A 14,006-nucleotide genomic window follows, 5' to 3' on the forward strand; every position below is an offset into this window, starting at 1 on the left:
TGTGCTAATTGCCGGGGTAAATCCTGCCAATTAGGAGATCAGTGTGAGGAGTGTGTGGTTTTATCGGAGTTCAAGTGGTTAGAGTATGAAAAACATACTCGGAAACTCGAAAGAGATAGGGTGAGGAGAAGCTCATCTAGATCTTTAGAATTTTCCTCCTCCCATGCCCCTGAACCTAATCCTTCCCCTGTAGTGGTAGTTTCTGAACCCCCTATTGGCACTCATGAACCTTCAATGCGCGATATGTTTTTAGCTATTCAAGCGTTGGGTGAGAAGGTTGAAACCTTAGCCTCGGACAGGAACCAGCTTATGTCCGATGTTAAGCTGTTAAAGAGTCAATGTGGTAAAGTGGAAAGTCAAAGTGGTAAAGTGGAAAGTGCGCAAAATGTGTTTAGTGTTGCGACCGAGGGTTCGTCTGTTCGTGCTTGTCGCTCCCCTAGTCCGAGACCTCTTTCAGGCTCCCCTGCACCAGGGAGAAGGAATGTCGTAGGACTTAAGGGAGCGAGAGGTGTAAACCGACGTACAGACGTTCCCTCTAAGGTATCAGACGTTTCTCATCAAGAACGTCCTTACCATAAGACGGGGGAGACTAAGTTCTCTTCGTCTTCCGACGATTTGCCGCATAAGAAACCTTGGCGTAAGGTTTCTAGACCCTTAAAGCGCAAGTCAGTCCCTTCAGGACAGGTCCAGCGTCCTGGCTGTAGCCATTGGGGCAGCTCTGACCGTTTTCAGTCATCGGATGGCTGTTCGCCTGTTAAGCGAAAGCGTGACACGGAGTCCGAGGGTCTCGTTCGGTGCCATGATTTGCATGCACAGACGTTGCCAACGTCACGGCCCCGTTCCGACTCCCGTTGACCCGAAGTGGAGTGTCCTGCAGGACATGCAGTCGAAACTTTCATCTTTAATGGAAGTTTATGAGCATGAACAGGTTCGTAAAGATCCTTTGCTTGCGGTTCGCCAGTCCGACAAGCGTGACTCTGGCCTTCAACCGCCTAAGCGAGTTTTTTCTCGTCCTTATGATGTTAGCGCTAACGTTATCAGTGCTGTTAAACGCGATTCTGATCGTGTTCCTCGTCATTCACGTCAGTCACGTGACGTGGAACCCCTTTTGCCGCAGACTCAAGGTGACGTTCAGCAACTGTCGCCGCAGTCTCGAAGTGACGTTCGTCGCCCAACTCCGTTGCCCCGACGTGACGTTGAACGTCAGTCACCGCAGTCGGGTGTTGTTTTTCATACTCAAACCCTGCAGTCAATGCAGTCCCGACGTGATGTCGAACAGCAGTCGACACAGTCTGTTGTTGTTTGTCAGTCTCAAGACTTTCAGTCTTTGCAGCCTCGGCGTGACATCGTTACCTCAGCTGTTGCTGTGGCTCCGTCGCATGTTGACATAGCCTGTCAAGCGTTGCCTCCTCGGCATGTCTCTCCGTATCGTGAGACTCTGCCGTTGTCGGATGAGGTTCCTTCGGATGAGGAAGTCGTTGATCCCCTTCCAACTGAGGTTCCTTTGGGGACTCTTTCGGATGGAGAGAAGCCTAGGGTTGCTCAGCCCTCTCTTGATTTTAAGAAGATCATGCTTATTTTTAAGGACCTGTTTCCTGATCATTTTGTGTCTGCTGCTCCTCGTTCGCCTCCATCTGAGTTCACGCTGGGCCTAGCTTCTTCGACTCCGTCGTTCACGAAGTTAGTGCTCTCTCGCTCTTCTAAGAGAGCTTTGCGTTTGTTGGGCAACTGGTTAATGACCAGGAGGAATTTGGGGAAGTCCGCTTTTGCTTTTCCCCCTTTCAAATTGGCTTCTCGTGCAAGCGTCTGGTATGACACGGGAGAAGTTCTCGGCTTGGGGGTGCCTGCCTCTGCCCAGGGAGACTTCTCAAGCCTCGTAGACTCTCCTCGTCGTCTGGCCATGAGACGCTCGAAAGTTTGCTGGTCCTCTTCAGATCTTGATCATCTCCTCAAAGGAATTTATCGTGCCTTTGAGGTTTTAAATTTTTTGGATTGGTCTCTGGGAGCCTTGAGTAGGAAGGTCTCGTCAGCAGACCGTGATGTCTCTGTGTAGATTATGTCGTGCATGGACAAGGCTATTAGAGATGGCTCTAATGAACTTGCTGCTACTTTCACAGCAGGGGTTCTTAAGAAGAGAGAAACTCTTTGTTCTTTTCTGTCTGCAGGTGTCACTCCTTGTCAAAGGTCAGAACTTCTCTTTGCGCCATTGTCTTCTGCCCTGTTCCCGCAGCAGCTTATTAGAGATATCGCAGCGTGTCTTGTACAGAAGGACACTCATGATTTGATGGTCACGTCTGCTCGTAAGGCTGTACCTTCATCCTCTTATGTCAACAGACCTAAATTTGAAACTCCAGCGACAAGGTTTATCCCGCCCTTTCGTGGCAGAGCTCCCAGTAAGGGAGGCTCTCGTGCCGATAGTAAGCGGGGTAAGAAGAGAGGATCTAAATCCTCCCGTGGCAGAGTCTGACTGCCCACGTCCTCAGACAGCAGTAGGTGCCAGATTGACCAACTTCTGGCAGGCCTGGGAGAAGAGGGGTGCAGACCGGGAGTCTGTTTTGTTGCTGAAGGAGGGTTACAAAATCCCTTTTGTACGAAGACCTCCTCTAGTAAAAGATCCGATAGACCTCTCTCCCAGGTATCGAGAGGAGTCGAAGAGACAGGCATTACATCTTCAGGTGTCTCTGTTGTTAGAGAAGGGGGCGGTGGTGAAAGTCTCGGACCTTCAATCCCCAGGTTTTTACAACCGTCTCTTCTTGGTTCCAAAGAACACAGGAGGTTGGAGGCCAGTGCTGGATGTCAGTGCTCTCAACGTATTTGTTGTAAAAACCAAGTTTACGATGGAGACCACCAAATCCGTTTTGGCAGCAGTCAGAGAGGGGGACTGGATGGTCTCTCTCGACTTGCAGGATGCGTACTTCCACATTCCGATACATCCAGACTCTCAACCTTATCTGAGGTTTGTATACAGGAATGTGGTGTATCAGTTCCGAGCACTGTGCTTCGGCCTCAGCCCTGCTCCTCTTGTTTTTACGAGGCTCATGAGAAATGTAGCAAAGTTCCTACATTTGTCGGGGATCAGAGCCTCCCTGTACTTGGACGACTGGCTACTCAGAGCGTCGTCCCGTCATCGCTGTCTGCAGGACCTACAGTGGACTTTGGATCTTGCGAAGGAGTTGGGCCTCTTGGTGAACATGGAGAAGTCACAACTGACTCCCTCCCAAATGATTCTCTATTTGGGGATGGAGATACAGAGTCTAGCTTTTCGGGCTTTTCCGTCTGCCAACAGGATCGAGCAGGCTTTGCTCAAAGTCCGTCTCGTGCTAGAGAAAAACCGTTGCTCTGTGAGAAGCTGGATGAGCCTCCTAGGGACGCTTTCATCCCTGGAACAGTTTATCTCTCTAGGGAGACTTCACCTACGCCCTCTCCAGTTCCACCTAGACTCCCATTGGAACAAGGAGAAAACTTTGGAGGCGGTCTCGATTCCGATCTCCGATCCAGTCAAGACTTGCCTGGCCTGGTGGGACAGCAATATAAGACTTCGGGAAGGTCTGTCTCTGGCAGTCAAGAACCCAAACCATGTGTTATTTTCAGACGCATCGGATTTGGGTTGGGGGGCGACTCTGGACAGTCTGGAATGCTCGGGTCTTTGGGCAACAGACCAGAGGAACCTTCACATCAACTGCAAGGAGCTGTTAGCAGTCCATTTAGCACTGAGGAGTTTCGAGAGTCTGCTTCGAAACAAGGTGGTAGAAGTGAATGCGGAATATACCACGGCCTTGGCTTACATCTCGAAGCAAGGAGGCACTCAATCCCACGCTCTTTTCGTCATCGCAAGGGACCTCCTCACTTGGTCAAAAGATCGAAACATCTCGCTTTTGACGAGGTTCGTCCAAGGGAAGTTGAACGTCTTGGCGGACTGTCTCAGTCGAAGAGGTCAGGTGATCCCTACAGAGTGGACGCTCCACAAGGATGTGTGCAAGAGTCTTTGGATGACTTGGGGTCAACCCACCATCGATCTCTTTGCGACCTCGCTGACAAAAAGGCTCCCGACTTATTGCTCTTCAGTCCCAGATCCAGAGGCGGCCCACATAGATGCCTTTCTGTTGGACTGGTCTCACCTGGACGTTTACGCCTTTCCACCTTTCAAGATCCTCAACAAGGTGTTGCAGAAGTTCGCCTCTCACGAAGGGACCAGGTTGACGTTGGTTGCTCCCCTCTGGCCCGCGAGAGTGGTTCACAGAGGTACTTCTATGGCTGGTAGACGTTCCAAGGAGTCTGCCTTTGCGGATGGATCTCTTACGGCAGCCTCACGTAAAGAGACTTCATCAAAGCCTCCCCGCGCTTCGTCTGACTGCCTTCAGACTATCGAAAGACTCTCAAGAGCTCGAGGATTTTCGAAGGAGGCAGCTAGAGCGATCGCGAGGGCTAGAAGGGCCTCTACCATCAAGATCTACCAGTCGAAGTGGGAGGTATTTAGAGATTGGTGCAAGTCCTCCTCTATTTCCTCCTCCAGTACCTCTGTAGCGCAGATTGCGGATTTTCTGCTATATCTGAGAAACGGTCGCTCCCTCTCTGCATCCACCATTAAAGGCTAAAGAAGCATGTTAGCTTCTGTTTTCAGACATAGAGGCTTGGATCTTTCGAATAACAAAGATCTCCAAGACCTCCTTAAGTCTTTCGAGACCTCTAAGGAGCGTCGTATTTCAACTCCTGCTTGGAACTTGGACGTGGTCCTGCAGTTCCTGATGTCAGACAGGTTTGAGCCTTTAAATTCAGCCTCCCTGAAGGATCTTACCCTCAAGACACTATTTTTGGTGAGCTTGGCTTCGGCTAAAAGGGTCAGTGAGATCCATGCTTTTAGTAAGAACATCGGCTTCTCTACAAATAAAGCAATAGGTTCTCTTCAACTTGGTTTTCTGGCCAAGAATGAACTTCCGTCTCGTCCTTGGCCTAAATCTTTTGAAATACCTAGTCTTTCTGAGATCGTAGGTAATGAAGTTGAAAGAGTGCTGTGCCCCGTTAGAGCTCTTAAGTTTTACTTATCTAGAACTAAACCGATACGAGGTTGTTCAGAGGCTTTATGGTGCTCCGTTAAAAAGCCCTCTTTTCCCATGTCTAAGAATGCGTTATCTTACTTTATTAGACTTTTAATCCGGGAGGCACATTCTCATTTAAGTGAGAAGGATCGTAGTTTGCTTAATGTCAAGGCTCACGAAGTTAGAGCGATAGCGACTTCGGTGGCTTTTATGCAAAATAGATCCCTTCAAAGTATTATGGACGCGACCTTTTGGAGGAGCAAGTCGGTGTTCGCTTCATTTTACTTAAAAGACGTCCAGACTCTTTATGAGGACTGCTACACACTGGGTCCATTCGTTGCAGCGAGTGCAGTAGTGGGTGAGGGTTCTACCACTACATTCCCTTAATCCCAATATCCTTTTAATCTACTCTTGAAATTTTTAATCTTGTTTTGGGTTGTACGGAAGACTAAGAAGTCTTTCGCAATCTTTCTGATTTGGCGGGTGGTCAAAATGTTGTTTCTTGAGAGCGCCCAGATTAAGGGTATTGATGAGGTCCTGTTATAGGGGTGTTCGTCCTGGATATAGCAGCTCCTGGGAGTCTTTCAGCATCCTGAGAGGATGGCTGGGCTTCGTGAGGAAAGCGGACTAATGAGGCAGAGTAATCATCAGAGTCAGCTTCCTTACCAGGTACCTATACTTAAATTTGTTTTTATGAAATATTTGTCAAAAACTCTTGAGCATATACGCCTTTATTGTTATAATACTGGTCTCTACCCACCACCATGGGTGTGAATCAGCTATTTATATATTCACCGGCTAAGTTTAATATTTAAAAATGATATTTTCATTATAAAATAAATTTTTGAATATACTTACCCGGTGAATATATAATATTAAAGGCCCTCCCTTCCTCCCCGACAGAGACCCTACGGACTGAGAAGAACTGGTTTGGTTGAGAAGTATATGCGGTATCTGGCCGATAGTCGGCGCTGGTGGGCACACCCGCAACCTTCATGGCGATCGCTCGCGAGTTTTTGGAATCTGTCGGGCCGTCGGAGACGTCAGCTATTTATATATTCAGCGGGTAAGTATATTCAAAAATTTATTTTATAATGAAAATATCATTTTTTTTAACTAGAAGGCCACTTAGTAGAGAGCATGCTTTCCCCACGACAAGCAGTCTTATTTTGCTCTTAAACCCCACTGCATAATTGTACTTTGATGTATTTTCTTCAGAATCTATTGGATTTATCCTTGGGTCATACCCCACATGTCCAAGTTTGATTGAAATTGGTTCAGTAGTTTTTGCATGATTTTCGTAAACAAAATAATTGTCATTATTTTCAAATTACAGCCACGCACTTGCACCTTTGTGTACCTTATCGAAAATGTCACAGAATCCTCTTTGGGTCACACCCAACATAACTACCAAGTTTGGTCAAAATCGATGTGGTAGTTTTTGTGTAAAGTTGCTCGTAAACTTTACACTAGTTTTTAAGTTAACTCGCATAATTGGTTCATGCTTTTATACGGGCTTAATAAAAAAATCGACCAAGTCGTCTCTTCGTTTCCCTTTCCTTCTCAGCCTGGTGTCATCTTAGGACAGATTTTACCCAAACTATTTGTTGTTGGTATGTAGTGTATATGCATAAAAATGTGTATATTATATGTATGTAGACACATACATGTATCCGTCCTGTCAATACATGTAGGATGGGTTTATCATTACATTATTATTATTATTATTATCAAAATTATTATCTTTGAAATTATTAGAATTATTACTATTATTGAAATTACTAAAATTCATCATATCCTCCTACACCTATTGACGCAAAGGGCCTCGGTTAGATTTCGCCAGTCGTCACTATCTTGAGCTTTTAATTCAATATTTCTCCATTCTTCATCTCCTACTTCGTGCTTCATAGTTCTCACCCATGTAGGCCTGGGTCTTTCAACTCTTCTAGTTCCTTGTGGAGCCCAGCTGAATGTTTGGTGAACTTATCTCTCCTGGGGAGTGTGAAGAGCATGCCCAAACCATCTCCATCTACCCTTCTTCATGATCTCATCCACATGTGGCACTCAAGTAATCTCTCAATACCCTTGTGAGGGCTTTGTTTTCAAATATACAAAATGGATTTTGAAGCTTTCTAAGGGATATTTGGCTACAGTGATACTCCCAGGGAATTGACCATAGGTCTCCAGAATTCTAACTCCTGGCGCGAATATCCTTAAAATTTCTATTAAGGATATCGCATAATATCAGGGGACGTATATCTTGATACGACACATGGCAATCTTCACCCCGAATAGCGTTTTCGCTTCGAGGGGGAAGAGTGGCGAAATTGAAGGGGAGCCGTTATCAAGGTTACCCTTCCTCCCGTACTATAACGAGTATCCAAGATGCTGCTCATTCCTTGTAGCATTGAGCATGGTGCTACAGGTATAGTAGCCTTTTCTTAGAAATGGAGGGCGGGTCCATCAAGACGTTTTTTGGGGCTCCAGCCATGTCATCCTGATAGAAGTTTACCAGAGAATTACTTGATAAGTACTGTATTTGTGGATTTGTATATGTGCCTCAACCTTGGGACAATTTTATATGGTCATCCAGACCATTGAGAAATATGACGTTACCGTTATACGTCATTACCACTAATCACGGAACAATGTTAGGGCTTCCTGCCCCCTGCAGGGAAGTGTCATGCTAGACAGTAAAAAAGTCTCAAGGTTTGTATACATGTAGGAACAAATATGAGTATCAACTAGATCTATTTGTTTCTATTAATACAATAATTATAAGTTTCACTTAGGGAAATAAGTAAAAGAACTCTGGCTTCATTTTATTGTGCTATTAGCGGGGCGAAATAAGACGCTATTACACTTTTTAGACATTTATTTAGGTTAAATGAGTAAATGGGATAACAAGTGTAAAATGTAGAAGAGAATTATACTTACATGTACAGTCAAGGTTTTTCTACCTGAAAGGGAAGAAAAGGATTAATGTGGCATTAAATTGAAAAATTGAAAAATTTACCAATATAATTTTCTGTAAATGTTGGATACGATCAACACTGTGTACAATGTACACATGGCACAAGTGTCATTTGTATAATTCTGCACCTGAAAATTTGAACAGTCCTCGTGTCACCAGGGTGACACCCACATAAAAGATATTGCACCGGAAGGTTTCAACACCTTTTCACCCGAATTGATAGTCCCGATCAATTCACTGTTCATCGCAGCACTAGACGACAGGTTTTACTACTCTACCTACCGCCACCACATAATGCTTAAGTTCGTGCACTTGCTTCGCATAATGTTTATAAAACACTCTGGATGACTTCCAGCCAGTATATGAGCGAGGGCCCTAAAAAAGTTCAGTGAGGAAGCAATTTTTGTTGGATCATGACCTGCGGGTGTACTGTACTGTCAGGATCCGCTCTGCGAATGAAGTAGGTGAGCTTCGCCCTCAGTTGTTTTAGGGATAAGTTTAATCCTGAGGTTTCTCCTTTGAAGAGCTGTCCACCCCTGAAGTCTGAAGTTCTTTGAAGATAGACCTTTAGACATTCTACTGGACATAGAGAGACATCTTCCTTCAGAGGGCAGATTCTCCAGGGACCCCATCTCTTGGTGGGTAGCTCGTTCTTGGCGAGAAAGGTAGGATCAGGAAAGAGATTCAGTTCTTCCGCTTCTGTGAACTGAATGTGGCCCTCTTCTCTCGATAGGGCTACTATTTCACTAACCCTAGCCCCTGGGGCTACAGCGAACAGGAAAATAATTTTTTGGGTTAGATCCTTAAGAGAACAATCTTCATTGTTCAAGGTTGAAGCATAGTGTAGGACCTTGTCCAGGGACCATGAAATGGGCTTCGGAGTGGCTGCAGGTCTAAGTCTAGCGCATACCTTCGGGATCTTATTAAAGATTTCGTTCGTCAGGTCCAATTGGAAGGTGTATAGAAGAAGTCTAGTCAAGGCTGACTTGCACGTAGTTATCGTGTTGGCAGCCAGGCCTTGTTCATGAAGGTGGTTGGAGAACGACAGGCAGAAGTCTATTGAGATTTCTTTCGGCCTTTTTGCTCTAACGAAAGCAACCCACTGTTTCCAAGACGATTCGTATTGTCTTCTGGTTGACTTTGACTAGTATTCTTCTAAGAAGTCTATACTGCCTTTTGAGATCCCAAATCTTTTCTTAACTGCTATGGCGAGAAAATCATGAGATGAAGGTTTTGGGTTCTCTGTGATGAAGCGAAGACAGTCGACTTCTGAACCAGTTGAGATAGAACTGGGTTCGGTAGAGGGACCAGCCTCAGCTTCAGTTCCATCACCAGAGGGAACCAGTTGCTCTTGGGCCACTTGGGGGCCACTAGAGCTGTTGTTCCCTTGAAGGATCTCAGCTTGTTGAGGACCTTCAGTAGCAGATAGGTTCGAGGGAACAGATAAATCCGGGTCCATTCGTTCCAATCGAGGGACATGGCGTCCGTCGCCTCCACCAGAGGGTCCTCGTATGGGGCTACATATCGAGGTAGTTTCTTGTCGCTCGTCACGAAGAGGTCGATCTGCAGTTCCGGGACTTGTTCCAAGATGGAGGAGAATGAGACTGCGTCTAGGGACCATTCTGACTCTATCGGCTTTAGCCTGAATAGAGCGTCTGCTGTCACATTGCGGAACCCTTGTAGGTGAACTGCTGATGAGTGCCATCTCTTCTTTTTCATTAAACAAAAGATGGCTAACATCACATGGTTGATGTGGGGCGATCTCGAGCCTTGTCGATTCAGACATCTCACTATCACTTCGCTGTCCAAGACCAGCCTGATGTGGGCTGATCTGCGAGGGGATAGTTTTTTCATCGTCAAGAGGACTGCCATGGCCTCCAGAATATTGGTGTGAAAGGTCTTGAATAGGGGTGACCAAGTCCCTTGGGCTTTCCTTTGATGGGAGGGACCTCCCCATCCTTCCGTCGAGGTATCCATGTGGATGGTCACCGATGGGTGAGGTGATTGCAATTGCACGGTCCTCGTTAGGCTCTTGATCTTCGACCATGGCTTGAGAAGTGATCGTAGTAAGGTCGGTATCGGTCTTTGTAGATCTCTTCGAGCGTTTGATGCGTGTCTTCTCCAGACTCATGACGCATCTTTCAGCTGTGCTCTTAGCACTGGGTCTGTTACTGCTGCAAACTGGAGAGAGCCCAGTACTCTTCCCTGTTGGCGTCTTGAGATCCTGTCGGATTTCAGTAGTCTCTTGACAGACCCCGCTATCTCTCTCCTCTTCCCTGGGGGAATGGAGAGGCGGTGTGACTTCAAGTTCCAATGGATTCCCAGCCATTGAAACTCTTGAGCTGGAGAGAGGCCAGACTTCTTGTAGTTGATCTTGAATCCCAGATGTTTCAGGAACTAGATCACTTTCTTGGATGCTTTCAGACAAGCTGTCTTGGATGCTGCCCACACCAGCTAGTCGTCCAGGTACGCTGCTACCTGAACACCTTCTAGGTGTAGTTGAACGACTGCGTCTGCAAGTTTCGTGAAGATCCTTTGAGCTATGTTTAGTCCGAAGGGCATGGCTCTATGGTGCCCAACTACTGCAGTTGCCTCCCCGGTAAACAGCTTAAACTCATGGTCTCTGGCTGGGATCGGTCTGTTATGCAAATGCTACGTAAACATGTTACCACTCAAATTATTAATATTAAAACTATCAAAATGTCTCGTCAGTGGTTGTGGTAGCCGATGTGGTAAGGTCCCTGACTGGTGAACGCCAGACTAAGGTTCTAGTCCCGTTCAAACTCGTTAGTGTCTTTGGTCGCTGCAACCTCGCCATCCTTGTGAGCTAAGGATGTTGGGTTTGGGGTGGCCTATAGGTCTACCTGCTAAGTCATCAGCAGCCATTGCCTGGTCCTCCTTGGCCCTAGCTTGGTTGGAGAGGGGTCTTAGGTGCCGATCATATGCATATATATTTTGTCTCTAGGGTATTGTCCTGCTTGCTAAGGCAGTGTCACTGTTCCTTGCCTCTGCCATTCATGAGCGACCTTTTAAGCAATTATTCAATTAACAGTGTACTCCAAAGGACTTTCACTCTTAAGCAGGGTTTACACGGTCGAACGGTTCGTCGAACCCGGTTGTCGAAGCTGCTTGTCAACCGGTTCGAAGAGGTGGAGTCAGCCACAAATGCATAAGGGTTGTGGACCATGAAGCCCCACCCACAAAAGTCAGGCGAGAACAGACTTTCTTCGAACCGTGCGATGAACGTGTTCGACAACCAAATACCCCGTTCACACGTTCGAACATCGCTTCAAACATCGCATTAGATCTCATCCGATTTCAAAACGCCCTTCTCAAGGTCATGGATGTAGAGGAGAAAGGCTCATCCTTATTTCCTGTGCCAGTCTCATATATAATTTCAGAAATCTCATTCTTTCTCTCTCATGCATCGCCATACTTCTTTTGAGACACACACACATGTCTTCTTTGTCTGCACCTTTTCCCACTTATGTGGGGTCAATGTTTCTGGCCAGCTTTCTCCTTCTACCTCTGTCCCACACTTCATCACCGGTTAATCCCTTTGATTGATGGTCATCCTTGATACAGTCCATCCACCTTCGCTTTGGTCTCCCTCTCTTTCTCGTTCCCTGTACCTCCATTTCCATCACCCTCCTCCCAATATACTACACACACACACACACACACACACACACACACACATATATATATATATATATATATATATATATATACATATACTGTATATATAATATATATATATATATATATATATATATATATATATATATATATATATATATATATATATATGTACATATATATATATGTACTGTATATATATATATATATATATATAATATATATATATATATATATATATATATATATATATATATATATATATATATATATATATATATATATATATATATATATATATATATATATATATATATATATATGTGTGTGTGTGTGTATGTATGTATGTATGATTAAAAATGAAATGGTCAATGCTGCTATCATTTTCTTTATTTGGTAGCTTTCAACATAACTTCTGTCATCTTCAGCCTATCTGCAATTGTTATGTAAAAAAAAAAAAAAAACATATTAAAGACCTTATTACTAATATAACCTACCAGTCAAAGAACATAAAAGTATGTGAAAGACTCAATTACTGATACAGGGTGTCCCAAAATAATGTATACACTCTTTGGATTGTTACAACTTGTTCAATTTATTGATATTAATGTGGAAAACAGATTCACAGGAGAGAAACAATGCACATTTATAGGTTCTGAGAGTTCACAGTGAAAAAATAAGGATACAGGGGGCAATTTAAGAATGTTAAATAAAAAAGATCAGCTCACTAAGTGTTCAAACTGGTTGCCGTTCTGCTCAATACACTTTTCGCATCGTGAATATATGGAACTACAAACTGTTAGCAGCATTTCTTTCGGTATCTGAGCACATTCTTCTTCAATTGCCTCTCTAAGTTTGTCAATTGTTTTAGGTTTTCTGGTGCGCTCGCTTCAAAATGCGATGGATGCTCAGTTTTGGTATACCTGTTTCACATGACAGTTGACGAATAGATTTTCGTAGGGGAATTGTGAACATTAGCAATAACATATTGCGCTTTAGTTGGGCTTGTCGATGTTCTTTTCCGTCCTGAATATCCTTTTCTCATGCACTGGATGGTCCCATGATTCTCAAAATTATCTACGATTCATGAAATGGTGAAGCGTGTTGGGGCATCCCTGTGGAACTCCCTCATAAAAGGGATTTTGACGAAGGAAAAATCTATTTCTGGGGAGAGACCTGTGACGCCCGGTGAAAAGTCCTTCTTTGCACTTCAGCTTTATTTTCACAATTCCAGAATGTTTTAAGAACAATTTTTTTTGCTTGAACGTAAGCCCAGTATCCGCCATTCTTACTCCAAAATCAAATCTGAAATAGGAAAAAAAAAAAGTTTATTAGCTATTCAAAGTCAAAGAGTGCATACATTATTTTGGGACTATATATCTAGTCACGTACAGAACAGCAACCCACAGACCAGAAAACGTATCAATGGGTCACCGGCAACTGAACAGGTAAGCCCTCGTTCAAGCTGCGTTTCGTCTTAAAAATGTACAAAGACTCCAAGATCCTCAGTTGGCCGGCACTACTTGTCCACTTTTAGTCCACTACAAGCCAAAGGCCTCAGGCATGACAATTGAAGTCTGGGGTCAGTTTTCATCACCACGCTGGCCAATGGGGATTGGTGATGGTGGGAGATTTTTGTCTGATTGCCCACCGCAAACCAATCTAGTATGGGGGGGGTCCTTGAATAATACAACTTTGCTGATCAGAGAAATATATATACACACATACATATATGTATATAATTCTTAAAAAATAAAATGTAGGTATCATTTTTGGGTTGTGGTGAATAGTAACTTGCATATATAAAAGTACATTCAGTAAAATGATGTAATAGCCTGAAAAAAAAGATTGTCTTGACGTTATAAGTATACCGTAAATATGGTTGGTGAAGTAGAATGCCGTTGTAGTGACGTCACAATCACCCAACCGATCCCTCTCTCTCTCTCTCTCTCTCTCTCTCTCTCTCTCTCTCTCTCTCTCTCTCTCTCTCTCTCTCTCTCTCTCAATAAAGTTTACAGTAAAGGACAAAAAAGTTCGCTCCAAGCTTAGCGGATATGACGAATAACGGTCGCGTTGTATATTTATGCGGTCTGGGTGACCATATAGAAGCTGACTCAAGGTTAAGGCACTTATACAAACCCACAGATATAGTACTTTCAAGTAATTCTCTGGTAAACTTCCATCAGGACGACATGGCTGAGCCCAAAAAATGTATTTTGAAGCAAAACGAAAAATCTAATTTTGGGTGAGATAGCCATGTTGTCCTGATGGACCCGCCCTCCTTTTCTAGAATAGGGCATACATATGTAACAAATCCCCACCCGAAATTACTCTATCTGTGGCCATCCATGCTTAAT

The sequence above is a fragment of the Palaemon carinicauda genome, chromosome 16 (assembly GCF_036898095.1).
Source record: "Palaemon carinicauda isolate YSFRI2023 chromosome 16, ASM3689809v2, whole genome shotgun sequence".
Classification (NCBI taxonomy): Eukaryota; Metazoa; Arthropoda; class Malacostraca; order Decapoda; family Palaemonidae; genus Palaemon; species Palaemon carinicauda.